We start from the raw sequence: 26,546 nt of genomic DNA, 5'->3' as shown, positions 1-26,546 counted from the left end.
CCAATATCCCTATTCGTGGGCGGATGATGGTATTCCCTACCTAGGCATTACTCTTACCAAATCCACAAGAGGGCTTTTCTCACACAACTATACGGGCGCCAAACAAATGATGATTACTGAAACCACAAGACTCTCTAAACATGAATTCTCATGGGCAGGCCGCCTAGCAGCCTTTAAAATGATGGTGTTGCCCCGGTTGCTTTACATCTTTCGCACACTTCCAATACCACTCTCATCGTCCTACCTGAAATCTCTCCAATCCGTCCTAAGCCAATTTGTGTGGCAAGGGAAAAAATCCAGATGTAGTCACACTAAACTTATTAAAACACAGATCCACAGGTGGGATGGGATATATAGACATCAAAGATTACTACTATGCCACCATTCTATCAAAAATAAAAGAATGGATGAATACATCACCCACAACTCTCTGGAGCGATATAGAAAATCACATGACGCCGGGCACAAACCTCACCAATTGGCTATTTAGTACCTCTACACACAATACTCACCTTTTCCATTACTCACCGACAGTCCAAGCCTCAGTTAAAGTCTGGCATGCACTGCACATTACAAAATGGGCACGACTGACGACAAAACCATTACACATTCCTTTAAATACCCTGAAGCTTCTTACACCTGATTTATCAATCCCATCTTGGTTTACAGACCGGGTAAAACACACACAAGAACTTCGCAACCTCACAACCTGCAAATCCTTTTCGCAAATCAGCAAAGACCTAAAGGCACCCTCCAAAGACTTCCTCACTTACTTCCGACTACAAAAATGTTTAACGGCACACGCATCTATAGAAGGAGCACTGCCCCTAAAACTTTGGAACTACTTCTTTACAGAACACTCTAACACAAGGGGGACCTCCCTTATATACTCACATCTACAAGAAAAAAGTATGTTCATCAAATCCAAACCCCTCCTTGACTGGGAAAATGACCTACAAACACAATTCACAGACGCCCAATGGCAAACAGCAATCACATCTATTTACAAAGCAACAAACTGCACCTCCCTATGGGAACTCACACAAAAAACCTTAATGAGATGGTACCTAACTCCGATCAGACTGGCCAAATTCCACAAACACACCCCACAAGAATGCTGGAGAAACTGTGGCCACTCAGGCACACTCCTCCACATTCTTTGGTCATGCCCACATGTAACACAACTATGGAAAAATGTGGAAACCATGCTCCGTGAAATACTCCATTGCTCAATAACAATTACCCCACAGCTAGCCATTCTTAATCTAAACATCGACGATTTTCCACCATACCAGAGATCAATGATCACACATGTTCTCCTAGCTACCAAACTCTTAATCACTAGAAAATGGAAATCAGACTACATCCCTACCCTCACTGAAGTAACCAACTTAGTTCAAACTCATTTCACGTATGAAACCCTCCTGTCACGCAGCAAACAATCTCACACAAAGACACTGGTCCGTTGGAATCCATGGATTCTCTGGTACAAAGCTAAAATGATGTAAGAACTGAATGTCCTGCTCCACATCTAAACATCCACATGAGGCTCTCCCCCCCCCCTCCGTATCCCTTCCTGCTCCTTTTTCCTTGTACCCCTTCCCTCCCCTCCCTACCCTACCCCTCCTCCTACCATACCAGGTTAACTGTTCTGACTTATGTTTTATACACACTTTGTTAACAATTTGTTTCTTCTTTAGGAACGTTGTTCGTATACTCTCTAATCAGACCACACTTGCAATAACCAATCTTTATGCTTATACTTGCATGTTTTTGTTCCTCACTGTGACCACATAACCTGTAATTTGTAAAACCCAATAAAAATCTATTGGAAAAAAAAACCACGATCTTACTTACTCTCTATGGTCATCAGATGATCCATTGGCTGGGCCCGCCTCTTGATTTATGTGGTTCAAATACTAGAGTTTATATTCAATTTTTTTTTCTATATACAGGTAAATATATCCCATTGGCTGCAGTATCGCATTGGCTGATCAGATATGTGGTATTACTCATTATTTGTATTTTGACTGACTGCTTGTTCCATATCTTGTTTGTTTATTTTGTAATTTATATATTTCTGTTTTTAGTGCCTGATAAACATGATTCTCCTGAAGAAGCCACAGCATGTGGTGAAACATGTTGAGAAATAAATCCTTCGGTTGCACTATCAAAAACTGTATTGTTACATTGAACTCTTTTTTTACTGACATGTTTTTACCAATTTTTCTAAATAAAATGTGAATTTTTATATAATTTGTGTGTTACCTATTGCACCTTCAAAGTCCCAGTGCTCTACATTTTCTACTGTTTTGGAGATCTCAGGAAGTGAATGCACTGAGAAGGAGATTCGACAGTGGGTGAGAGCTCTAGCCCCAGGGCAGAGGGCCTACATCATGGATGTGGAAGTTGAGTACGACCTGGACCAAGTCAGGGTACTGTTGGAATGGCAGAAAGAGATACCTGTTTGCTTTCAGGAAGAAGAGGTAAGCCTAGCCGAAGGGGTAACTGCCAGGGTGATCCCACTAAAAGTGGGGGGAGAGACTGTCAAGGGGCAGCCATCGTTAATGGCTCAGGAGAGGGGCCTAGGATAAGTTGGGACAGACTCTTATGGGGCCAGTGTTCCTCCTATTTCCTTCTACACTGATATGAGCAAGCTAGCTGATAGCTTAGTGAAGAATGGATCTGGAACTGCAAATCGGAGCTATCAGAGGTTTTTTTTTTTCTCAGGGCAGTTTCCCGACCCCGTCAGAGAAGATGAGTTTGAGACCTGGATGAGTCAAGCCATCCAGGCCATGGAGGAATGGAGTTTTTCAGAGGCGGTGAAATGACAGCGGCTCAGTGAGAGCTTTCGAGGCCCTGCTGCCGATGTAATCCATAATTTGAGAATGGGAAAGAACTTGTATTGTTATGGACTACATAGATGCTTTGTATGCTGTGTTCGGAAGAGTTGAAACAACTGCAGATCTGGTGTACAAGTTTAATCACACTCATAAACAAATGTGAGTGAGCCTCTCTGGGTACATCTCCCGAGTAGACAGAGTGTTGCACCAAATTATCCTTAAAAGGAGTATCGACCCCAAGGATGCTGATCAGGCTTGTTTAGATCAGGTCTTGCAAGGGGCTCTGCCAAACCATCCCCATGTCCTAAAGCTGATACTGAAAAGAACACAGGTGGTATCCACATATCAGGAATTGATAAGGGAAATATGGGAAGAGGAAGCTCTATTGGAAGAAATTGGAAGACCGAGAGAATTGAGTGCTATTGTTGCCAAGAGGGAGAAAGTAGTAGCTCGAACTGTCCATGTTAAAGCAGGTTTCTCGGATGAGGACAGCGAAAGAGTGCGAAACATTGAATTCGGCTGGGTGAAGACAAGCCTTTCTGTGAAAGGACTAGACAAATAACTTTGTGTTATCTGGAAGACCTTTGGGAGAAGTTGGCTGAATTGAAGAAGTCAGGGGTCATGAGAGAGTCCAGGAGCCCTTATGTCTCCCCTATTGTGGTAGTGCAGAAGAAGAATGGGTCCCTCCGGCTGTGTAATGACTAAAGAACCTTGAATTGAAGGACTATCCCAGATCAGTACACAACACCTTGGATAGAAGAGGCCCTGCAATGCCTATCAGGAGCTAAATGGTTCAGCGTTCTGGATCTGAAAAGCGGATATTATCAGATACCCATGCATCCAGATGACCGAGAGAAGACAGCCTTTATCAGCCCTCTAGGATTCTTTGAATTTGACCGCATGCCACAGGGGTTAACAGGGGCCTTTCAGAGGTTGATGGATAATATGGTGGGCGACATGAATTTGATAGCGGTGCTTGTGTATTTGGATGACATCATCGTTTTTGGCAAGACCTTGGAAGAGCATGAAGCTTGACTGGAGAAGGTCTTTCAACGATTACACGCTGAGGGGCTGAAGCTGTTGTTGGAGAAGTGTCAATTCTATCAAACGTCAGTCACTTATCTCGGAAATGTAGTCTCAGCCAAGGGAGTGGCAACTGACCCTCAGAAGTTGGAGGCTGTTACCTCCTGGCCTCGACCAAGCTCTGTCACTGAACTGAAGTCGTTTTTGGGCTTCTGCTCATACTATAGAAGGTTTGTAAAGATTTTTGCCAAGATTGCAAAACCTCTGAATGAGTTTTTGCAGAAGCAGATGGATGGAGACTTGCAGAAGACCCATAATGGGGGTTTGAAGAAGCCCCATGAGTCTATTCAAGAGCAATGGACTGTGAGGTGTGAAAGAGCTTTTGAATGTTTGAAGGGGACACTTATTGAAGCACCTGTGTTGGCCTATGCTGATCCCTCCAAGCCCTACGAATTGCATGTGGATGCTAGCAGAGATGGTCTAGGGCAGAGGTATTGAATTAAAATTCCCGTAGGTCCAGTCACTAAAATTTACTTCCAGCAGAGGTCCGAATTGCATGTTTGATTCTTGATGGCACCTTGGAGCATCGGCAAACGCTGCATGTTTTTGTGAATGCCAAACCAGTTTGGTGCGGCGCAATTTTAAAAAAAATCTAAGTTACTTACCGGTAACATTTTTTCCAGGAGTCTTTCAGGACAGCACACTTGAGAGACCTCGGCTCCTCCCCTCTTAGGAAACACCGCCTCCACCAGACTTTTAAGTCGCCCCTTCCCTTTAGCCCGTCAGTTTTTGCACGAGAACCTCCGGCCAGTCTAGGGAGACATAAGAATACATCATAACAACATTTATATTCCTGATGCTCTCACGTCCTAGTGGCAAGACAATATCTGGGTGGGTACCGGTGCTGTCCTGAAAGACTCCTGGAAAAAACGTTACAGGTAAGTAACTTCGATTTTCCCTCTTTCGTCTTTCAGGACAGCACACTTGAGAGGATAAGTGAGCACTTACCCTAGGGTGGGACTACTGCCTGCAGAACCTTTCGCCCAAAAGCCTGGTCCTGGGCAGACAATAGGTCCAGTCTGTAGTGCTTAACGAAAGTCTTAAAACTTGACCACGTTGCTGCTCTGCAGATCTGATCGGGTGTAGCACCAGCCCACTCTGCTTGTGCCATAGCCCTAGTGGAATGAGCCCTAATACCTTCCGGGACTTCCACCCCTTTTGCTATATAAGCCTGACCAATAGCCAATCTTAGCCATCTGGCTATAGTGTGTCTAGAGGCTTTGGAACCCATCCTTGCCCCTGAAAAAGAAACAAAAAAGGAGTCGGATTTCTTAAACTGCTCCGTAAACCTCCAGGTACCTTAATGCACATCTTCTGACATATAACTTGTGGTAGACTTGCTCCTGTTCCCTCACAGGATTTGAACAAAAGGTTGGTAAACAAATTTCCTGGCTTCTATGAAATTCCGAAACCACCTTTGGAAAAAAGGCCGGATCGGTTTTAAAAATAATCCTATCTGGAAAAACTTGAAAGAAAGGTGCCCTCCTAGAGAGGGCTTGTAGCTCACTAACCCTCCTTGCAGTAGTGATGGCTACTAAGAAAACCGTCTTGAGGGTTAAAAACTTCACCGTACAAGACTCAATAGGTTCAAAAGGGACCCTCTGTAAGGGCCTGTAGTACTAAGAATAAGTCCCATACCGGAAAAGAGCGAGAGCTGACTGGTTTCTGCCTTCTTAAAGCTCTAAAGAACCTGGATAGCCAGGGATTCACTGCTAGCTGTTGTTCAAGGAATACACTTAAAGCTGACACCTGACTCTTAAGGGTACTAAGTGCCAATCCCTTATCTGCCCCACTCTGTAGGAACTCTAGCACTGCTACTGGACTGCGAACACTAAAGGAGCTCTCTGCGCACCAAGAACTGAATTTCTTCCAGACCTTCAAATAGATTCTGCGCGTCTCCTCTTTTCTAGAATTCAGAAGAGTTGTTATCAGTCCTTCGGAAAACCCCTTACTTCTCAGCAAGTCCTCTTCAGTAGCCAGGCAGCCAGATTCCACCTCTCCACCTGAGGGCAGCAGACTGGGCCTTGATAGAGCAGATCCTCCCTGACTGGTAGAATCCAGGGTGGTTCCACCGCCAGTTTCCTTAGGACCGAGAACCACGGCCTTCTGGGCCAGTGTGGAGCTATCAGGATCAGGGTCGTGTCCTCTAACTGGAATTTTCTCAAGACCGCAGGCAACAGAACCAGAGGGGGGAAGGCATAGCATTTGGCAAAATGCCAGCTCTGAGACAGAGCATCCACCCCTATTGCCCCGTCCCAGCGGTTCAGGGAGTAAAAGAGGGGGGCCTTCGTGTTTTCCCCAGAAGTTAAAAGGTCCACACATGGGATCCCCCATTTTTCGATAATCATCTTGTAGATGACTTGATTAAGGACCCAATCGCCTTCCTTCAACTTCCTCCGGCTGAGGAAGTCTGCTCTCTGGTTTAACTCCCCTTTCAGGTGAACCGCCGATAGTGAGAGTACCGTGACCTCGGCCCAACTGAAAATTATCTCCGTCAGACCCCAAAGGGAACTGCTCCTGGTGCCCCCCTGTCAGTTTACATAAGCAACCGCTGAGGAATTGTCTGAACGGATCTGTACATGATGTCCCCGGAGATCCTGTTGGAAGGCTCTGAGAGCCAGAAAAATGGTCCTCAGTTCTCTCCAGTTCGAGGACTGTACTGCGTCCTCGACCCCCCAGGAACCCTGTGCCAGACTCGTCCCCAGGTGTGCGCCCCAACCGGTGCCACTTGCATCCGTTGTCACAATTTTGGACACAGGCAGAACCCACTCCAGACCCTGCGATAGGTTTGCTGCCTTTCTCCACCACCACAGGGATCTCTTCACTCGTACAGGAATGAAGACTGCCGAGTCCAAAAACCTCTGAGTGTGGTCCCAAACTTTCAGAATGAACCACTGTAAAGGGCGGAAGTGCACTCCTGCCCACCTTACTGCTGGGAGGACAGCTGTCAGCAATCCCAAGGCTGACATGGCCCTTCTTATGGTGATTTGGTGATTGCCCTGCAGAACTGCCAAGGCTCTGTCTATTTTGGCAATTTTCTCTTCGGGAAGAAAGACTCTCCGTTGGATTGAGTCCAGGATGTAACCTAGGAATGTAATCCTCTGGGATGGAACCAGGCTGGATTTCTCCAAGTTCAGGAGCCATCCCAGATGTTCCAGTATAACTCTCGCTATTTGCAGATCCTGGACCAGCTGCTCTGGGGAGGGAGCAAAAAAGGAGCAGGTCGTCCAGGTATGCGACTACCGAAATTCCCAGAAGGCGCATAAACGCCAGAACTTCCGCCAAAACTTTGGTGAATATCCGGGGCGAAGAGGAGAGCCCAAAGGGAAGGGCCTGGAACTGAAGATGCACTACTTCCTCCCTGGACCTTACCGCCAGTCTGAGGAACTTCTGACTGTCCTCTGCAATCGGAATGTGCAGATAGGCATCCCTTAGATCTATGGACGCCATGTAGCAACTCGGAGGGAGTAGTGTTTTTACAGAAAAAATTGAATCCATCCGAAACTTCTTGTAGGAGATTGATAGGTTCAGGGGCTTTAAGTTCAGGATGAGCCTGAATTTCCCTGAAGGCTTCCGAACCACGAAGATGTGGGAGTAGCAACCCCTGCCTACTTCTCCGGATGGGACACGTGATATCACATGCTGCCGCTCTAGATCCTCCAGTGAGGCTATTAATGCTGCTGCCTTCGCCGCACACTTTGGCAAGTCCGTAACCAGCAGCCTGTGTGGGGGGGGGACTTGAGAATTCTAATCTGTAACCCCTCCTTACGATCCCCAGAATAAACCGATTGGAGGTAACTGACTCCCACTGTGGGAGGAAGGCCCCCAGTCTTCCTCCCACTGGGGTTAGCCCGTCATTGGGGCTTTCAGGGCTGTTCAGGAGGGCGAAAAATCGCTCCCCCGCGCCCTCTGCCCTTGTTGGTCCAGACTTTTTTCTGAGACTCTGCTCTAGGAAAATTAAACTTCCGTTGCGAACGAGTCTTCTTTCTAGGCTGTTCCCCCAACTTTTTCCTCAAGGGGAAGGCCTTCTTTTTATCGGCCGTTCGATCAAGAACCGCCTCCAGATCTGGACCGAACAGCAAGTCCCCAGTGAAAGGGACCCCGCAAAGTTTTATTTTTGAAGCGTTGTCCCCCTGCCAGGTCTTTAACCAAAGGGCTCTCCTGGCTGAGTTGGCCAAGGCAGAAGATCTAGCAGACATGCGGACCGACTCCGCTGAGGAGTCAGCAATGTATGCGATTCCCTTCAAGCGCATTGGGAAGGAGGAGAGAATCGTCTCCTTAGCGGTTTCGGCTTCAATATGAGCTTTTATATGTGTTAGCCAGTGCTCCATGTTACGTGCCACCACTGTGACACCCATGGCCGGCTTAAGGTTGCCTAAAGAGGAATCCCAGAATGTTCTAAGTAGAGAATCCATCCGTTTGTCAATGGGATCTGTTAGCACCCCCATATCTTCAAACGCCAAGTCTGCTTTTCTGGATACCTGAGAGAAGGCTGCATCCAGTTTAGGTGACTTGTTCCATACAGCAGCTTCATCCTCTGAAAAAGGGAATCTGCGCTTTAATGCTCTGGAAAAGAAAGGTTTCCTTTCTGGGTCCCGCCATTCCCTTTTAATGGTATCTACTAGGACCTCATGCACCGGAAAGACCCTTTTCTTCTGCTCTCCAAGAGCTACGTACATTCGGTCATGTAGAGACAAAGTTTTTCTCTCCTCCTGGATACCTAGGGTGGTGTGGATTGCTCCCATGAGCTCCTCCACCTCCTCCAAGGAGAGTTTATATCGGGAGGTTCTGGAGGACTCGCCATCCACCTTCTCTCCATCTGATTCGCTTGAGGAATGTGAGGATGCACCATCCGATTCATCCTCTAAAGCCTCTCTGGAAACCCCCGGTAACTCCTTACTGACTGAGGGACCTGAAGGACCAGGTGCGACATCTTGCTGTGCCGGCAGAGGACCTGCTGGGGGCTGTATAGGCTGAAAATTTTCAAACAATGTTTTGAAAGATTGAAAAGTGCTGGAAAGCTCCTTCACAGAAGCTGTCAGGTCAGAGCTCTGTTCCATAGAGTGTTCCTTAACTAAGTCTTCAATGCACTTTTTGCACAAAACCTTCCCCCAGGACTCTCCCAAAGTACTTCTACATGAAGGGCACTTTCTTTTGGACACATGTAAGGGCTTGGTCTTTTCCGCAGGTTTGTCCTGAAATGACAAAACAAGCGTCGGCATCAGCAACAGTCTTTAAAAACAAAGAACCAAGTGACCAACACCAGGAGTGCACCCCCCAGAACCAACCACCACAAGGGTCCCAGATGTGCCTCTCCTCCCCTCTGACCACTAAGAGGGGGGTTTATACCGTGGAGCAAAGTGGGAATAAGGTAAGGGAACACCACCCCAGGGTTCCACTTACCTTAGTGTGGCTGGTGCTGGCGTTACCCGGCACAGAACGGGAACCATCCGTTTCTGACATCCCTCTGGCCAGGGGAGTGGTCTGCCTCAGAATGCTCCTCTGTCTGACACTTCAGCTTTAATGGAGCCCGCACGAGCCCTTGCGCCGTTCGTTTATCCGTCCCGCGGCCGGAACCGGATGCCGCGGTCCGAGCGGAAGTGCCCTTCCCGTCGGAAATGACGTCGCCCATCATTCGACTCAGCGTTGCTCCATGCTGACTCTCAAGATGAGGGGAATCTGGACACCTTCGTATCGCCTTCCCCAGGCAGTGGAAAAAACGAACTCCCAGGCCTTCACATTCCCCAAGGGAGGACAGGGAGTGCAATGCCACAGCAGGTAACCAGACTCCCCATCCAAACTGCTGCGAATGAGAGACCTCTGTCTCTCCTTTCCAACGATCATACCGGCCTCAGCCTCACCAGCTGATATGGCCCAGGTTCCTAGCGATGTCTCCCTTCTGGAGGAAACACCAAAACTGATAGGCTAAAGGGAAAAGTCTGGTGGAGGCGGTGTTTCCTAAGGGGGAGGAGCCGAGATCTCAAGTGTGCTGTCCTGAAAGACGAAAGAGGGAAAAAGAGGCAGTGACTTATTTTTCTGCGTTCCTGCATGTAAGACAGGTTGTCTACACACAGAACACAGGTAGCAATGATGTAAACCTAGCCTGAGATCCTTCACATCACAATCCCATTATTACAACAGTGTTCTCAGTCCCCCCTGCACATCATAGCCCCCCTTCACATCACAGTTCCGTCCTCTTTACATTAAAATCACCCCTTTACATCACAGTCCCCCCCTTCACAGCAGTGTCTTCAACCCCCTTCACATCTTTCCCCCATTAATATCACATTCCTGTCCTCTGTCCCCTTTATATCAGCCCCCTCCTCCTTCACATTACTGTGCTCAGCCCCCTTCATATCACCCCCTTCACATCCCTGTTGTCACCCCCACCACCCCTTCACATTCCTATCCTCATCCCCCCTTTTAAATCACCACCTCCTTCTTCAGATTCCTGTCCTCTGCCCCCCTTTATATTAGTCTCCTCCTCCACATTTCTGTTCTCACCCCCTTTACATGCCTGTTCTTACCCCCTGTACATTCCTATCCTCACCCCCCCTTTTTTATAACACCCCCCTCCTTCACATTCCTGGACTCACCCCCCCCCCTTTACATTCCTGTCCTCAAACCCTTTTGCCTTCACATTACTGTCCTCAGCCCCCTTTCACATCACCCCCCTTCACATTCTTGCCATCACCCCCCTCCTCCTTCACATTCCTGTCCTCACCAGCCCCCCCATTTACATTACTGTCCTCAGCCCCCCATTTATATCACCCCCTTCACACCCCTGCCGACACCCCTCTTTGTATCACCCCCCCTTCACATTCCTATCCTCATCTCCCCCCTTTATATCAACCCCCTCCTCCTTCCGATTCCTGACATCTGCCCCCCTTTATATTAGCCTCCTCCTCCACATTCCTGTCCTCACTCCCTTTACATCCCTGTTCTTACCCCCTGTACATTCCTATCCTCACCCCCCCCTTCCTATATCACCCACCCCCCTTTACATTCCTGTCCTCAGCCCCCTTTCATATCACCCTCCTTTACATTCCTGTCATTGCCCCCCCTACTCCACATACCTGTCCGCACCCGCCCCCCCATTCACATTACTGTCCTCAGTCCCCCGTTTATATCACCCCCTTCACGTCCCTGTCGTCACCACCCCCCTTTGTATCACCTCCCCTCCTCCTTGATATTCCTATCCTCATCCCCCCCCTTTATATCACCCCCTCCTCCTTCCAATTCCTGTCCTCTGCCCCCCTTTATATTAGCATCCGCCACATTACTGCCCCTCCCCCTTTGCATACCTGTCCTTACCTCCTGTACATTCCTATCCTTATCAAAAAAAGGAGATTAAGGTCTGGTGTGACCCCTCTGACACCTCCATCCCTAATATTGTACAAAAAAAACAAGAGAAATAGCCCTGGAACTTTAGATGAGGTGAGAGAGGTTTAGCCAATGTTCACAGCGAACACTGAGACAAAATCAATTTATTCATTTCAAAATGTTATGTAACGGAGTGCCAACAACAATGATTGTGAGTTACCTGGCATAATAGCCAATGCACACAACACAGATGAAAGTAAAGTGTTATACATCAAAGAGCAACAATAAAAATTGAAAGTTGCTAGGTCAGTAAATACACATACACAATAAGAGAATAAAATGTACATACATATGGACAGGAAAGTATGTAGACATAATGCAGACATCAATAATACTCAGCATGTACCGGCATAAAAACAAGCATCAATAAAGCCCTATGCGTTTCGCGAGACCCTGCTCGCTTCTTCAGGGGCGGATGCCTGAATGTTGTATCTGCAATGTAAGTGATAAGATCAATAGATGTATATTGTTGATAAAGGGGGGCAGGTGGAATGATTGGCAAGAGAGGTCTGAAACAGAGACCTCATACTTACCGAATGGCTGATGTAAATCGCCAAACGCTGGATATCAAGATGGCGGTCGTGTAGTGCATCCAGCTCAGGAGCTGAGGAGGCGGAACAAACAAAACGACAACAGGGGAACATCCGGAGGATCAGCATGGTCTGGATAGGAGTATTTCTCACTACGGTCTCCACTTGGCCCCTTGAAAATCATGTCTAGAAAATGTCTGCAAGGATGCACATATATCAGATGGCATAATAATTGCAAAATGATTTTAATGTATAGGGTTCTAAAATGTAATTTATATATACATACAGATGTAAATAAATGAATAAATGAATTAAGCTTTTTAGAGTATGTTGATATGAAGGACTATCTGACATATGGAATATGGTAAATACATGAATGCAGATCAACATGGTTATAAAGCTGGTATGGGCAGAGACACTACCCTTATCCCCCTTTTTATTTCACCCCCTTCACATTCCTGGCCTCCCCCTCCCCCCCTTTACATTCCTGTCCTCAGCCCCCGGCCACCCCCACCCCCCATGCTTATATCACCCTCCTCCTTCACATTCCTGTCCTCACCCTCCCCCCTCTCTACATTCCTGTCCCCAGTTCCCCACAGGCAAGGGTTGTGGGGATGAGGCCCTTGTCCCCATCAACATGGGGACAAGGTGCTTTGGGGGCTACCCCAAAGCACCCTCCCCATGTTGAGGGCATGTGGCCTGGTACAGTTCAGGAGGGGGGTGCTCTCTCGTCCCCCCTTTTTTCCTGCGGCCTGACAGGTTACGTGCTCGGATAAGGGTCTGGTATGGATTTTTGGGGGGACCCCCACAACATTTTTTTATTTTGACGCGGGGTTCCCCTTAAAACACATACCAGACCCTTCAGGTCTGGTATGGATTTTGAGGGGCACCCCTACGCCATTTAAAAAAAAAAATTGCCACAGGGTTCCCCTTAATATCCATACCAGACCTGAAGGGCCTGGTATGGAATTTGGGGGGACCCCCACGCAATTTTAAAAAAAAATTTGGTTCGGGGTTCCCCTTAATATTCATACCAGACCCAAAGGGTCTAGTATGGATTTTTGGGGGGACCCCCATGCCGTTTTTTTTCAATGACTTTTATCTGTATTGGTGAGACCTGACAATTCATTACAGCCGCGATCAGTTTTAAATGACATTTTGTGCAGGGACTGTTCTAAACACTGGAAAAATTTGCCACTTTATAGGCATACTATAGACACCCCCCAGGGATGAAATTTAAAGGAATATTTCACTTTTATTGTTTTACTTTAAGCATTATTAAAATCACTGCTCCCGAAAAAACGACCATTTTTAAAACTATTTTTTGCATTGATACATGTCCCCTGGAGCAGGACCCAGGTTCCCAAACACTTTTTATGACAATACCATGCATATAAGCCTTTAAAATTAGCACTTTTGCTTTCTCCCATAGACAATTCATTATAGCCGTGAGTAGTTTTAAATGACTTTTTTCTTTAGAAATGTCATTTTGTGCAGGGACTGTTCTAAACACGGGAAAAATGTGTTACTTTACAGGCATACTATAGACACACCCCAGGTACGAAATTTAAAGGAATATTTCACTTTTATTGTTTCACTTTAAGCATTATTAAAATCACTGCTCCCGAAAAAACTGCCATTTTTAAAACTTTTTTTTGCATTGATACATGTCCCCTGGGCAGGATCTGGGTCCCCAAACACTTTTTATGAAAATAATGAATAAAAACCAAGCGCTGATGTGGATAGATATGTGTGATATAAATAAATTGTGCTTAAAAATATAATATACCAATATAGTTAGTGCTATAAAAAAATCAGTAAATAAAGCTGCTATCAATATAGGGTGATCAGATAACCAAACAAATAGTACTAAGTATAAAATTGATGCGCTTTAAATAAATAGTGCACAATATGCTGCTGCGACTAAGCTTAAATCCAGGAATAAAAAATGCATACATGTGAATAAAATAAATACATAATTATGGTGCTAATACATGTGTTAAAATTGCCAAAAAAAAAAAAAAAAAAATAATAGCCAAAAAAAAAAAAAATGCCAAAAAAAATCTTCAAATTGGTGATGTGACGGTTAGTATAAATAAAATAATAATGACACTCTGAGTACAATGTCCAGGCAGAGATAAATAGTGGGAGAAAGTAAAAATAATTAAACAGTTCCTTCCCTTAATCCAGATTGATTGACTCACTGGGTTAGATCGTTTGTATCAGGATATTTAGTTTTTCTTGCATCCCACTTCAACAATTATACTGCTGGTGATTCGGCTCTCAGGATAAAGGTTTTATGCAAAGCAAGCAAAGAAAAAATAGATCATTGTGCAGTGAACTTACTAGATAGTACATAAGCAAAACAGAGACAAGAGATACACTCACAAACTCCCGGTCTATTAGAAGCATTCAAATAAGCAGATTGCAGTCAGCCGCTGTGGACGAGGTTTCCCATAGAGAAACAGCTGCTGTTAACCTTCAGGTGTATTGCAGCACTGAACGTCCTAAGCTCCTCCCACGCGTTACATCACTGACACGTGACTTTTTCAAGGATAAACCCAGGAAGCCACGGCCTCTGTATTCAAGTCCTATGGCATTGTGGTTACCATGGAGACAGCGCTGTGTTCATTGGATCATCATACTGCTTTCTGCTACTAATGGCATGTAAATATTTTGGCTTAAGCCTTATTTAATTGTTTTACAAAAAAAAGGGGAACATATATTTATAAATACAGGTTTGCAAACAAATATAGAACACTTCCAGATAAAAAATAAGAACATAAAAATGGACCTAATTAGTGCAGTCACGAAACTCCCTCCATTGGTAAATAGTGTTACTACACATTCAATGTTAACACCTCAGATCGCATGTCATTACATACTGCGATAGATAGCAAAATCACTAATATGTATGTGTACTTCCGCAAGTAAAATACCAATTGATCCATATTGTGTAGTTACTAGCAACATATTGAATAGGCCCGTATTACACTCACATCCACTAGTGAAAATTATATAAAAAAATATAAAAAAAATTAAAATAAAAGATTAAGGTTACATTGTTGCGCCACTAGTTCGCCATTGCAACAATGTTTCAAAAAAAATTATATTGAAAAATTAAATTAAAATACCAAATAAATTGATACACATAATTGACTACATGCACAACCCAAATATTTGATACTATACACTCATTTACAGTAAAATCAAATATATGATCCCTATGATATTAAAAAATATAATAAAAATTAATTTTATTAAAATAAATACTAAAATATAGACTATCGTTATTATGATATTAAGTGTAAAGAGACAATAAATTTACGTACCAGTTAATACCAACGAAATAAAATATAAATTAAAATTTAAAAATTAAAAATTAAAAATTAATATATATGTAATAAATGTTTAAAAATTAATAAGGCATGTCTTGAGAGTATCACGGAGTATTAAAAATCTGATATGAAGCAATTAAGATCAAATTCTATGTTTAGGCCATTTGGCGCAAGAGTCCCCATCTGGAATATCCATTTAGACTCGCTTTTACTGAGTTCCCTTATCTTATTTGAGCCTCTCCAATGTGGCTTGTATTTCTGAATCGCCCAAAATTTCAACTGTTTGGGGTCACTATTGTGGTGCATAGCAAAATGTCTGGAGACATTATGCTTAGGGAAAGATTTTTTGATGTTCTGGATATGTTCCCTTATGCGTTTCCACATAGGCCTCTTGGTTCTACCAATATATTGTAGTGAGCATGAGCATTGCAAAACATATACTACTCCTTCCGTCCTGCACGATATAAAGTCCTTAATAGTATGTTCATTGCCAGTACTTGTTGCTGTGAATTTATTACACTTTTGCCCATTTTGTTGGGTATTGATGCAAGCGTAACATCTTTTACAGGGGAAGAACCCTTTCCCCTGGAAAAAGGATAATTCCGTCAATCTTTTGGGGGGTTCTGGGACGTTTTTGGCAATTAGATCCCTTAATGTGGGGACTCGCCTATAAATGAAGTGAGGCTTATCCGGTAGGATGTTGCAGAGAGTTTTATCTGATTTTAAAAGAGGCCAATGTTTTCTGATGATTCTTTCCATTTTCTTATGTTGAATGCTGTAGTTCATTATCAGTGGTATATCGTTATTATCTTTATTATCTTTGATTTTATCCTGGATCAGAACCTCCCTTGGGGTTTGATTAATCTCCTTGATTTTTTCTGCTATGAATTCCTTGTTATATCCTTTGTCTTCAAACTTTTGTCCCATCAATTGTGCCTGTTTCAGATATTCATTATTATCTGAGCAATTTCTTCTTAGCCGTATGAATTGCCCCTTGGGAATATTGATAAGCCATGGTTCATGGTGACAACTGTTCACTGGTATGTAGCTATTTCTTTCCACTGTTTTAAAATAGGTTCTAGTACTAATGGAATTGTTTACTAGCTGTATTTCTAAATCTAAGAAGTGTACTATTTTTTCACTTATTTCGTATTCAAGCTTGATGTTCTTTTGGTTGATATTTAATTGGTTAAAAAACTGTATTAAGCTAGCTTCGTCACCTTTCCATATTACTATACAGTCATCAATGAACCTTTTGTAAAGCACAATATTGTCTGGGGTATTTGAGAAGATTGCCTCATCCTCCCACTTGGCCATAAAAACATTGGCCACACTTGGAGCATACTTAGCTCCCATTCCAATCCCAGTTAATTGTCTGTAGTAGTTGTCCTTATACCAAAAGTAATTGTGCTGTATTCCAAATGCCAGGCTTCTTAAAATAAATCTTTTTTGTTTGGATATGAGATGGCTGAATTTGTCCATAGCCCATTTGGATGCTTCTATTGCATCACTATGATCGATAACTGTATATAGCGAAGCTACATCCGCAGTTGCAATGATATATTTTTGATCTCGTTTTAAGTCAAGGGAATCCAGTATTTGTATCAAGTGTTTCGTATCTCTCAGAAATGCTCTAGTTTGAGATACTAACGGCTGTAAAAATTTATCGACATATTCACCTATCCTGGCATTAATAGATTGAATACCATTTATGATAGGTCTGCCCGGCGGTTGTTCTGAATTCTTGTGTATTTTCGGCACGGTGTAGATGATGGGTACTCTACACGTGTCAGGCAATAAATATTTGGACTCTTTTTTGTTTAAAATATTTTTACTTACTCCTTTCCGGATTACATCTGATAATTCCCGTTTGTACTCTCTTGTTGGGTTGCCATTGAGTTTAATATAAGTATTAGTATCGCTTAGTTGTCCTAGTAACTCATTATTGTAATATTCTTTAGATAGTACCACAATTGCCCCACCTTTGTCCGCAGGTCTCACTACAATTTCTTTATTTTGTTCTAACCGTTTAATACCTATTTGTATATTGTTGGGTTCAGATATTTTCTTGTATTTTAATTGTTCAAGATCTTGTATTACCATTCTATTGAAGACTTGAATATGCTCATTGTTCAGTACCGGTGGATTAAACAATGATCTGTTTCTGAGGCTACTGTGAATAATGCCTCTTGATGCTTCTGTTTCCAAATTCTGTATACTGGGAGGCTTAGATAGCATGTATTTTTTAATGTTCAGTTTCCTGGTGTACATTTGTATGTCAATATACGTTTGGAATTTATCAAGATTTCTTGTAGGGGCATATTTTAAGCCTTTGTCTAATGTCGCAAGTTCAGCTCTCGTTAGTTCTGTTCCGCTGAGGTTATATATGCCTTCTCCTAATACTCTCTTTTTCTTTTGGACTTTCCGTCCTGCTCTGCATCCCCTTTTCTGTTTGGGCTTTTTTCCTTGTTGTGGTGTTCTTGTTTGTGGGGGTCTTCGTTCCGGCGATATTCTAAAAAGACCTTGATTGCTCCTCATCATTATATTCCCTTAATGGTTCATACCTGTTGTTAGTTTGAATGGGACTTCTTGTCGGTTCATGCCTAGATTGTTCAATTCCTCCTCCTTCATTCCTGTTCCGGTTGGATTGATATTCCCGATATTCTTCTCCATTCGTATATTGTTGGTATTCTCTTTGTTCATTTCTCTCAGGGTTTTGGTGATAATCTCTTGATTCATTTCTGTGTGCATATTGGTAGTACTCCCTTGGTTCAGTCCTATAGTTATTAGTTTGGTAATCTCTTGGTTGTTGATAATAGCGTGCTTGGTCCACATAGCCATTATTCCTTCTATTGTCTTCCCGATAATATTGTGGAGCATTCATGCGATTATTCGGTGATTGATAAGGTTTTAAGTAATTACGTGGTGACTGATATGGTTTGTTGTTTCTTTTATTGCCATTATTTTTCCAATAAGGTCTTCTGGGGGACTTATTTTTTGTTCTATTTTTCCACCAAGGTTTAGGAGTTCTGGGGCCATCATCATCCCTATATGTTCTACTTTGTTCTATTTCAGGTTGTCTTTCATATTTCAGACCATCAGGTGTTCGCGGTCTTCTTTCTGGTGTTCTGTAGTTAGATTCTCTTCTTGGAGTGATTATTCTTACCTCCCTCTCAGGGGATGAAGCAATGGATTCAGTTTTACCTTGTTTAAGGTTAACTTGCCAATTAAAAACCTGTTCCAAATGATAATCATTGGTATCTCTGAGGTACTTTCTTTTCTTCCTTTGCTTAATTTCTATATCTTTCTGTTCTAAAACTTTATTTAGTTGCTTAGTTAAAGTTGTAAATGGAGCTGTATCTTTAAATGGTTCCAATGTGCTTTTGCACTCTGTGATATGTTGGTTAATTATCTGTAATTTTCTCTGTTTCCTTTTTAGGGCAAAGTGAACTAGATCCATTCCTTTGTCATTAAAAAATTTGTACCATTCATTTACTCCTTCTTGATCCACTAGACCATCACAGATGGGAACCTCCCATCTTAATCTCCTGGGCACCATTTTGTCTTTAATGTACTGTTCATGGGTAGCAATATCCCACCATAGGCTCACCTTTTTCTCCATCAGGTGGCCAAATTTTCTGAAATTCGTATCTAAATCTCCTTTTTCAGTGCTAGGTGCAGTTGAGAAAACATTATCTAAATTTACTGTGCGTTTTTCTACGAAATCAAAAATATCCATATCTGCGACTGTAGGTGTGTTCTGAAGTAATAAGTGCTAAAAAAATGAATAAAAACCAAGCGCTGATGTGGATAGATATGTGTGATATAAATAAATTGTGCTTAAAAATATAATATACCAATATAGTTAGTGCTATAAAAAAATCAGTAAATAAAGCTGCTATCAATATAGGGTGATCAGATAACCAAACAAATAGTACTAAGTATAAAATTGATGCGCTTTAAATAAATAGTGCACAATATGCTGCTGCGACTAAGCTTAAATCCAGGAATAAAAAATGCATACATGTGAATAAAATAAATACATAATTATGGTGCTAATACATGTGTTAAAATTGCCAAAAAAATAAAAAATAAATAATAGCCAAAAAAAAAAAAAAAAATGCCAAAAAAAATCTTCAAATTGGTGATGTGACGGTTAGTATAAATAAAATAATAATGACACTCTGAGTACAATGTCCAGGCAGAGATAAATAGTGGGAGAAAGTAAAAATAATTAAACAGTTCCTTCCCTTAATCCAGATTGATTGACTCACTGGGTTAGATCGTTTGTATCAGGATATTTAGTTTTTCTTGCATCCCACTTCAACAATTATACTGCTGGTGATTCGGCTCTCAGGATAAAGGTTTTATGCAAAGCAAGCAAAGAAAAAATAGATCATTGTGCAGTGAACTTACTAGATAGTACATAAGCAAAACAGAGACAAGAGATACACTCACAAACTCCCGGTCTATTAGAAGCATTCAAATAAGCAGATTGCAGTCAGCCGCTGTGGACGAGGTTTCCCATAGAGAAACAGCTGCTGTTAACCTTCAGGTGTATTGCAGCACTGAACGTCCTAAGCTCCTCCCACGCGTTACATCACTGACACGTGACTTTTTCAAGGATAAACCCAGGAAGCCACGGCCTCTGTATTTAAGTCCTATGGCATTGTGGTTACCATGGAGACAGCGCTGTGTTCATTGGATCATCATACTGCTTTCTGCTACTAATGACATGTAAATATTTTGGCTTAAGCCTTATTTAATTGTTTTACAAAAAAAAGGGGAACATATATTTATAAATACAGGTTTGCAAACAAATATAGAACACTTCCAGATAAAAAATAAGAACATAAAAATGGACCTAATTAGTGCAGTCACGAAACTCCCTCCATTGGTAAATAGTGTTACTACACATTCAATGTTAACACCTCAGATCGCATGTCATTACATACTGCGATAGATAGCAAAATCACTAATATGTATGTGTACTTCCGCAAGTAAAATACCAATTGATCCATATTGTGTAGTTACTAGCAACATATTGAATAGGCCCGTATTACACTCACATCCACTAGTGAAAATTATATAAAAAAATATAAAAAAATTAAAATAAAAGATTAAGGTTACATTGTTGCGCCACTAGTTCGCCATTGCAACAATGTTTCAAAAAAAAATTATATTGAAAAATTAAATTAAAATACCAAATAAATTGATACACATAATTGACTACATGCACAACCCAAATATTTGATACTATACACTCATTTACAGTAAAATCAAATATATGATCCCTATGATATTAAAAAATATAATAAAAATTAATTTTATTAAAATAAATACTAAAATATAGACTATCGTTATTATGATATTAAGTGTAAAGAGACAATAAATTTACGTACCAGTTAATACCAACGAAAGGTTCATTGATGACTGTATAGTAATATGGAAAGGTGACGAAGCTAGCTTAATACAGTTTTTTAACCAATTAAATATCAACCAAAAGAACATCAAGCTTGAATACGAAATAAGTGAAAAAATAGTACACTTCTTAGATTTAGAAATACAGCTAGTAAACAATTCCATTAGTACTAGAACCTATTTTAAAACAGTGGAAAGAAATAGCTACATACCAGTGAACAGTTGTCACCATGAACCATGGCTTATCAATATTCCCAAGGGGCAATTCATACGGCTAAGAAGAAATTGCTCAGATAATAATGAATATCTGAAACAGGCACAATTGATGGGACAAAAGTTTGAAGACAAAGGATATAACAAGGAATTCATAGCAGAAAAAATCAAGGAGATTAATCAAACCCCAAGGGAGGTTCTGATCCAGGATAAAATCAAAGATAATAAAGATAATAACGATATACCACTGATAATGAACTACAGCATTCAACATAAGAAAATGGAAAGAATCATCAGAAAACATTGGCCTCTTTTAAAATCAGATAAAACTCTCTGCAACATCCTACCGGATAAGCCTCACTTCATTTATAGGCGAGTCCCCACATTAAGGGATCTAATTGCCAAAAACGTCCCAGAACCCCCCAAAAGATTGACGGAATTATCCTTTTTCCAGGGGAAAGGGTTCTTCCCCTGTAAAAGATGTTACGCTTGCATCAATACCCAACAAAATGGGCAAAAGTGTAATAAATTCACAGCAACAAGTACTGGCAATGAACATACTATTAAGGACTTTATATCGTGCAGGACGGAAGGAGTAGTATATGTTTTGCAATGCTCATGCTCACTACAATATATTGGTAGAACCAAGAGGCCTATGTGGAAACGCATAAGGGAACATATCCAGAACATCAAAAAATCTTTCCCTAAGCATAATGTCTCCAGACATTTTGCTATGCACCACAATAGTGACCCCAAACAGTTGAAATTTTGGGCGATTCAGAAATACAAGCCACATTGGAGAGGCTCAAATAAGATAAGGGAACTCAGTAAAAGCGAGTCTAAATGGATATTCCAGATGGGGACTCTTGCGCCAAATGGCCTAAACATAGAATTTGATCTTAATTGCTTCATATCAGATTTTTAATACTCCGTGATACTCTCAAGACATGCCTTATTAATTTTTAAACATTTATTACATATATATTAATTTTTAATTTTTAATTTTTAAATTTTAATTTATATTTTATTTCGTTGGTATTAACTGGTACGTAAATTTATTGTCTCTTTACACTTAATATCATAATAACGATAGTCTATATTTTAGTATTTATTTTAATAAAATTAATTTTTATTATATTTTTTAATATCATAGGGATCATATATTTGATTTTACTGTAAATGAGTGTATAGTATCAAATATTTGGGTTGTGCATGTAGTCAATTATGTGTATCAATTTATTTGGTATTTTAATTTAATTTTTCAATATAATTTTTTTTGAAACATTGTTGCAATGGCGAACTAGTGGCGCAACAATGTAACCTTAATCTTTTATTTTAATTTTTTTTATATTTTTTTATATAATTTTCACTAGTGGATGTGAGTGTAATACGGGCCTATTCAATATGTTGCTAGTAACTACACAATATGGATCAATTGGTATTTTACTTGCGGAAGTACACATACATATTAGTGATTTTGCTATCTATCGCAGTATGTAATGACATGCGATCTGAGGTGTTAACATTGAATGTGTAGTAACACTATTTACCAATGGAGGGAGTTTCGTGACTGCACTAATTAGGTCCATTTTTATGTTCTTATTTTTTATCTGGAAGTGTTCTATATTTGTTTGCAAACCTGTATTTATAAATATATGTTCCCCTTTTTTTTTTTTTTTTTTTTGTAAAACAATTAAATAAGGCTTAAGCCAAAATATTTACATGTCATTAGTAGCAGAAAGCAGTATGATGATCCAATGAACACAGCGCTGTCTCCATGGTAACCACAATGCCATAGGACTTAAATACAGAGGCCGTGGCTTCCTGGGTTTATCCTTGAAAAAGTCACGTGTCAGTGATGTAACGCGTGGGAGGAGCTTAGGACGTTCAGTGCTGCAATACACCTGAAGGTTAACAGCAGCTGTTTCTCTATGGGAAACCTCGTCCACAGCGGCTGACTGCAATCTGCTTATTTGAATGCTTCTAATAGACCGGGAGTTTGTGAGTGTATCTCTTGTCTCTGTTTTGCTTATGTACTATCTAGTAAGTTCACTGCACAATGATCTATTTTTTCTTTGCTTGCTTTGCATAAAACCTTTATCCTGAGAGCCGAATCACCAGCAGTATAATTGTTGAAGTGGGATGCAAGAAAAACTAAATATCCTGATACAAACGATCTAACCCAGTGAGTCAATCAATCTGGATTAAGGGAAGGAACTGTTTAATTATTTTTACTTTCTCCCACTATTTATCTCTGCCTGGACATTGTACTCAGAGTGTCATTATTATTTTATTTATACTAACCGTCACATCACCAATTTGAAGATTTTTTTTGGCATTTTTTTTTTTTTGGCAATTATTTTTTTTTTTTTTTTTTTGGCAATTTTAACACATGTATTAGCACCATAATTATGTATTTATTTTATTCACATGTATGCATTTTTTATTCCTGGATTTAAGCTTAGTCGCAGCAGCATATTGTGCACTATTTATTTAAAGCGCATCAATTTTATACTTAGTAGTTTTTATGAAAATAACTTTCATATTAACCCTTAAAATTAGCACTTTTGATTTTTCACGTTCGTGTCCCATAGGCTTTAACGGTGTTCGCATGTTCAAACAAATTTTTTGCATGTTCTGCCTGCGAACCGAAACGTGGGGTGTTCGGCTCATCCCTATTTACCACATCTTTCATATGCATCCTATTACAGAAGTCTTGGTCTTATATAAAGCATGGACTGTTTGAAAGGGTATTTTGGATCATTCCCTCAGGTAGTTCTCAACTTATTTTGAATCTATATATTATTACAGAGGGGTCTTGCAGATATCCCATATGACCCCATGGACACTGGGACCCAGTACATGTTATAGTTATAATGATTCTTTTGATATTGGACATTTGGGTTCCTGTTAAGATACACCAGGGGTCTCCAAACTTTCTAAGCGAAGGGCCAGTTTACTGTAATTGAACTTTAGGGGGGCTGGACTGTGGCCAACAGGAGTAGAAAATGTTATGGTGTCAGTGGCAGTAAGCAATGTCTCATCATCGGTGTCAGTGGAAGGAATAGTGCCCCATCATTGGTGGCAGTGGGAGGAACAGTGCCCCATCATTGGTGGCAGTGGGAGGAACAGTGCCCCATCATTGGTGGCAGTGGGAGGAACAGTGCCCCATCATTGGTGGCAGTGGGAGGAACAGTGCCCCATCATTGGTGGCAGAACTATGCCCCACTGTTGCAACGGGGGGGGGGGGGAATGCCCCAAGGGCCGGATAAAATCAAGCAAAGGGCCGCATCTGGCCCTCGAGCAGCAGTTTGGAGACCACAGGGATACACTAATACACCCAATACATGTAGAGCAGAAGCCTTGTCCAGTTGGTTTTATCTATTCGGTCAATATGTGTTTGCTTTTTATGGTTTTGACATATGTTGATTGGGACTTGGAGGACCTTTCGTTCCACAATGATTGAATTATCACAAAAAATAATCTCTGATGTATTCTTTTTATTGCATGGCAAAATTATTCTGACCAGATTTATGACAGATCTGCATTATATAGATGATGTAAGCAGTTATGTGTATTATACAAACATGGTAGCCCACAAGTTTTCTCTTAAATGCACGTACATTCTAGAAAGCCTATTTCATTTATTCTTACAGTCCTAGCTTCAATATTTGTATGAACTACTTGTAGTTAATACTGGAAACTGCACGGTGCAGGGCTCTAATTATCTTAAAGGGCTTTTTTCACCTTAATGTATCCTATGCATTAAGGTGAAAACACCTGGCAGTGACCGGCCCCCCCAGCCCCCTGTTTTACTTACCTGAGCCCTGGAATTTCCCACAGCGGAGATGCACTCTTCCTCTGTCCAGGGTTCTAGGCTCTTGATTGGATAGATTGATAGTAGTGCAGCCATTGGCTCCCGCTGCTGTCAATCAGATCCAACGACGCGGGCGCCAGGGGGCGGGGCCGAGTCCTACATTTAGCGTCTATGGACGCTGAACGATGGACTCGGGAGCGCGCCCACAAGGTAACTCCCCGGGAGAGTGCTTCTCCTAGGGGGTTATACAATGCAGGGAGGAGCCGCCGAGGGACCCCAGAAGTTCGGAGGATCAGGGCCACTCTGTGCAAAACAAACTGCACAGTGGAGGTAAGTATGACATGTTTGTTATTAAAAATAAAAAAAAATAAAAAAACTCGAAGCTTTACAATCACTTTAACATTGTTGGCCATATATGCTGAATTTTTTTTATTAGTATATAAACTATGGAAACCAATCTCACTAAATAGAGACCCCAGTTGTTAAATGTGAATGAAATGCAGGATGGTGGCTACTGGCTAGTGTGACAAGCATTCGGTTTGTTGTGGGTATGGGTCAAGTTATCACTGCGCCTCCTACAACCCTGTTCCTATGCCACCCCTGTGCACAAATAGATAATAGACCTGTGTGCAATTTTACACATCAGAACTGCTTTTCTGCTTACAAGTCAATGAATTTGCAAAAGCATCTTGATACAGCTTAATAAAATCGATAGTGCTGGGCAACAAGGAGGAAGTATTTTTTTTCATTGTTTTCATGTAACACTCAAAAAAAATTGGCTAATTACAAACTGGAAGCCCTCCTTTTATAGGAGAGTAATATCCAGGGCTGTTGACTCCCCTTTCTAATATATTGTTGATCATTTGACTGAACATGTTCATCCCACACTACAGTGATTTGAACAAGTCTATTCTATGTCTGTACAAAAATAAAAATTACATTGAATCTGAATTATTGTTTTAGGCAAGCCCTCAATGCCCTTGGCTTAAAGTGGGAGTGCGAACAGCTAAATTAATTATATATATATATATATATATATATATATAATAATGTATGTTAACAGTTTTACCTGGCAGATAATGCAAAATATTAAAATATTGTACATTAGCCTTCACATTTTCCACTCGCTGACTCGCATTTTGAGAGTGGAAAATAAAGGCTGGTAAGGCAATAGTCTGCTTGTCTTCAGAGGCTTCCTTCTGGGACAACAGCCATGCAGACCAATTTGATGCAGTGTGCGGCGTATGGTCTGAGCACTGACAGGCTGACCCCCTACCCCTTCAACCTCTGCAGCAATGCTGGCAGCACTCATACATCTATTTCCCAAAGACAACCTCTGGATATGACGCTGAGCATGTGTACTCAATTTCTTTGGTTGACCATGGCAAGGCCTGTTCTGAGTGGAACCTGTCCTGTTAAACCACTGTATGGTCTTGGCCACCGTGCTGCAGCTCAGTTTCAGGGTCTGGGCAATCTTCTTATAGCCTAGGCCATCTTTATGTAGAGCAACATTTCTTTTTTTTTTTTTTTTTTTAGGACCTCAGAGAGTTCTTTGCCATGTTGAACTTCCAGCGACCAGTATAAGAAAGTGAGAGCGGTAACACCAAATTTAACACACCTGCTCCCCATTCACACCTGAGACTTTGTAACACTAACTAGTCACATGACATTGGGGAGGGAAAATGGTTAATTGGGCCCAATTTGGACATTTTCACTTAGGGGTGTACTAACTTTTGTTGCCGGCGGTTTAGACATTAATGGCTGTGTGTTGAGTTATTTTGAGGGGACAGCAAATTTACACTGTTAATACAAGCTGTACACTCACTACTTTACATTGTAGCAAAGTGTAATTTCTTCAGTGTTGTCACATGAAAAGATATAATAAAATATTTACAAAAATGTGAGGGGGTCTACTCAC

Source organism: Aquarana catesbeiana, linkage group LG04 (assembly GCF_042186555.1).
Source record: "Aquarana catesbeiana isolate 2022-GZ linkage group LG04, ASM4218655v1, whole genome shotgun sequence".
NCBI lineage: Eukaryota > Metazoa > Chordata > Amphibia > Anura > Ranidae > Aquarana > Aquarana catesbeiana.
The sequence above is the reverse complement of the archived record's forward strand: the minus strand, read 5'-3'. Positions refer to the sequence as shown.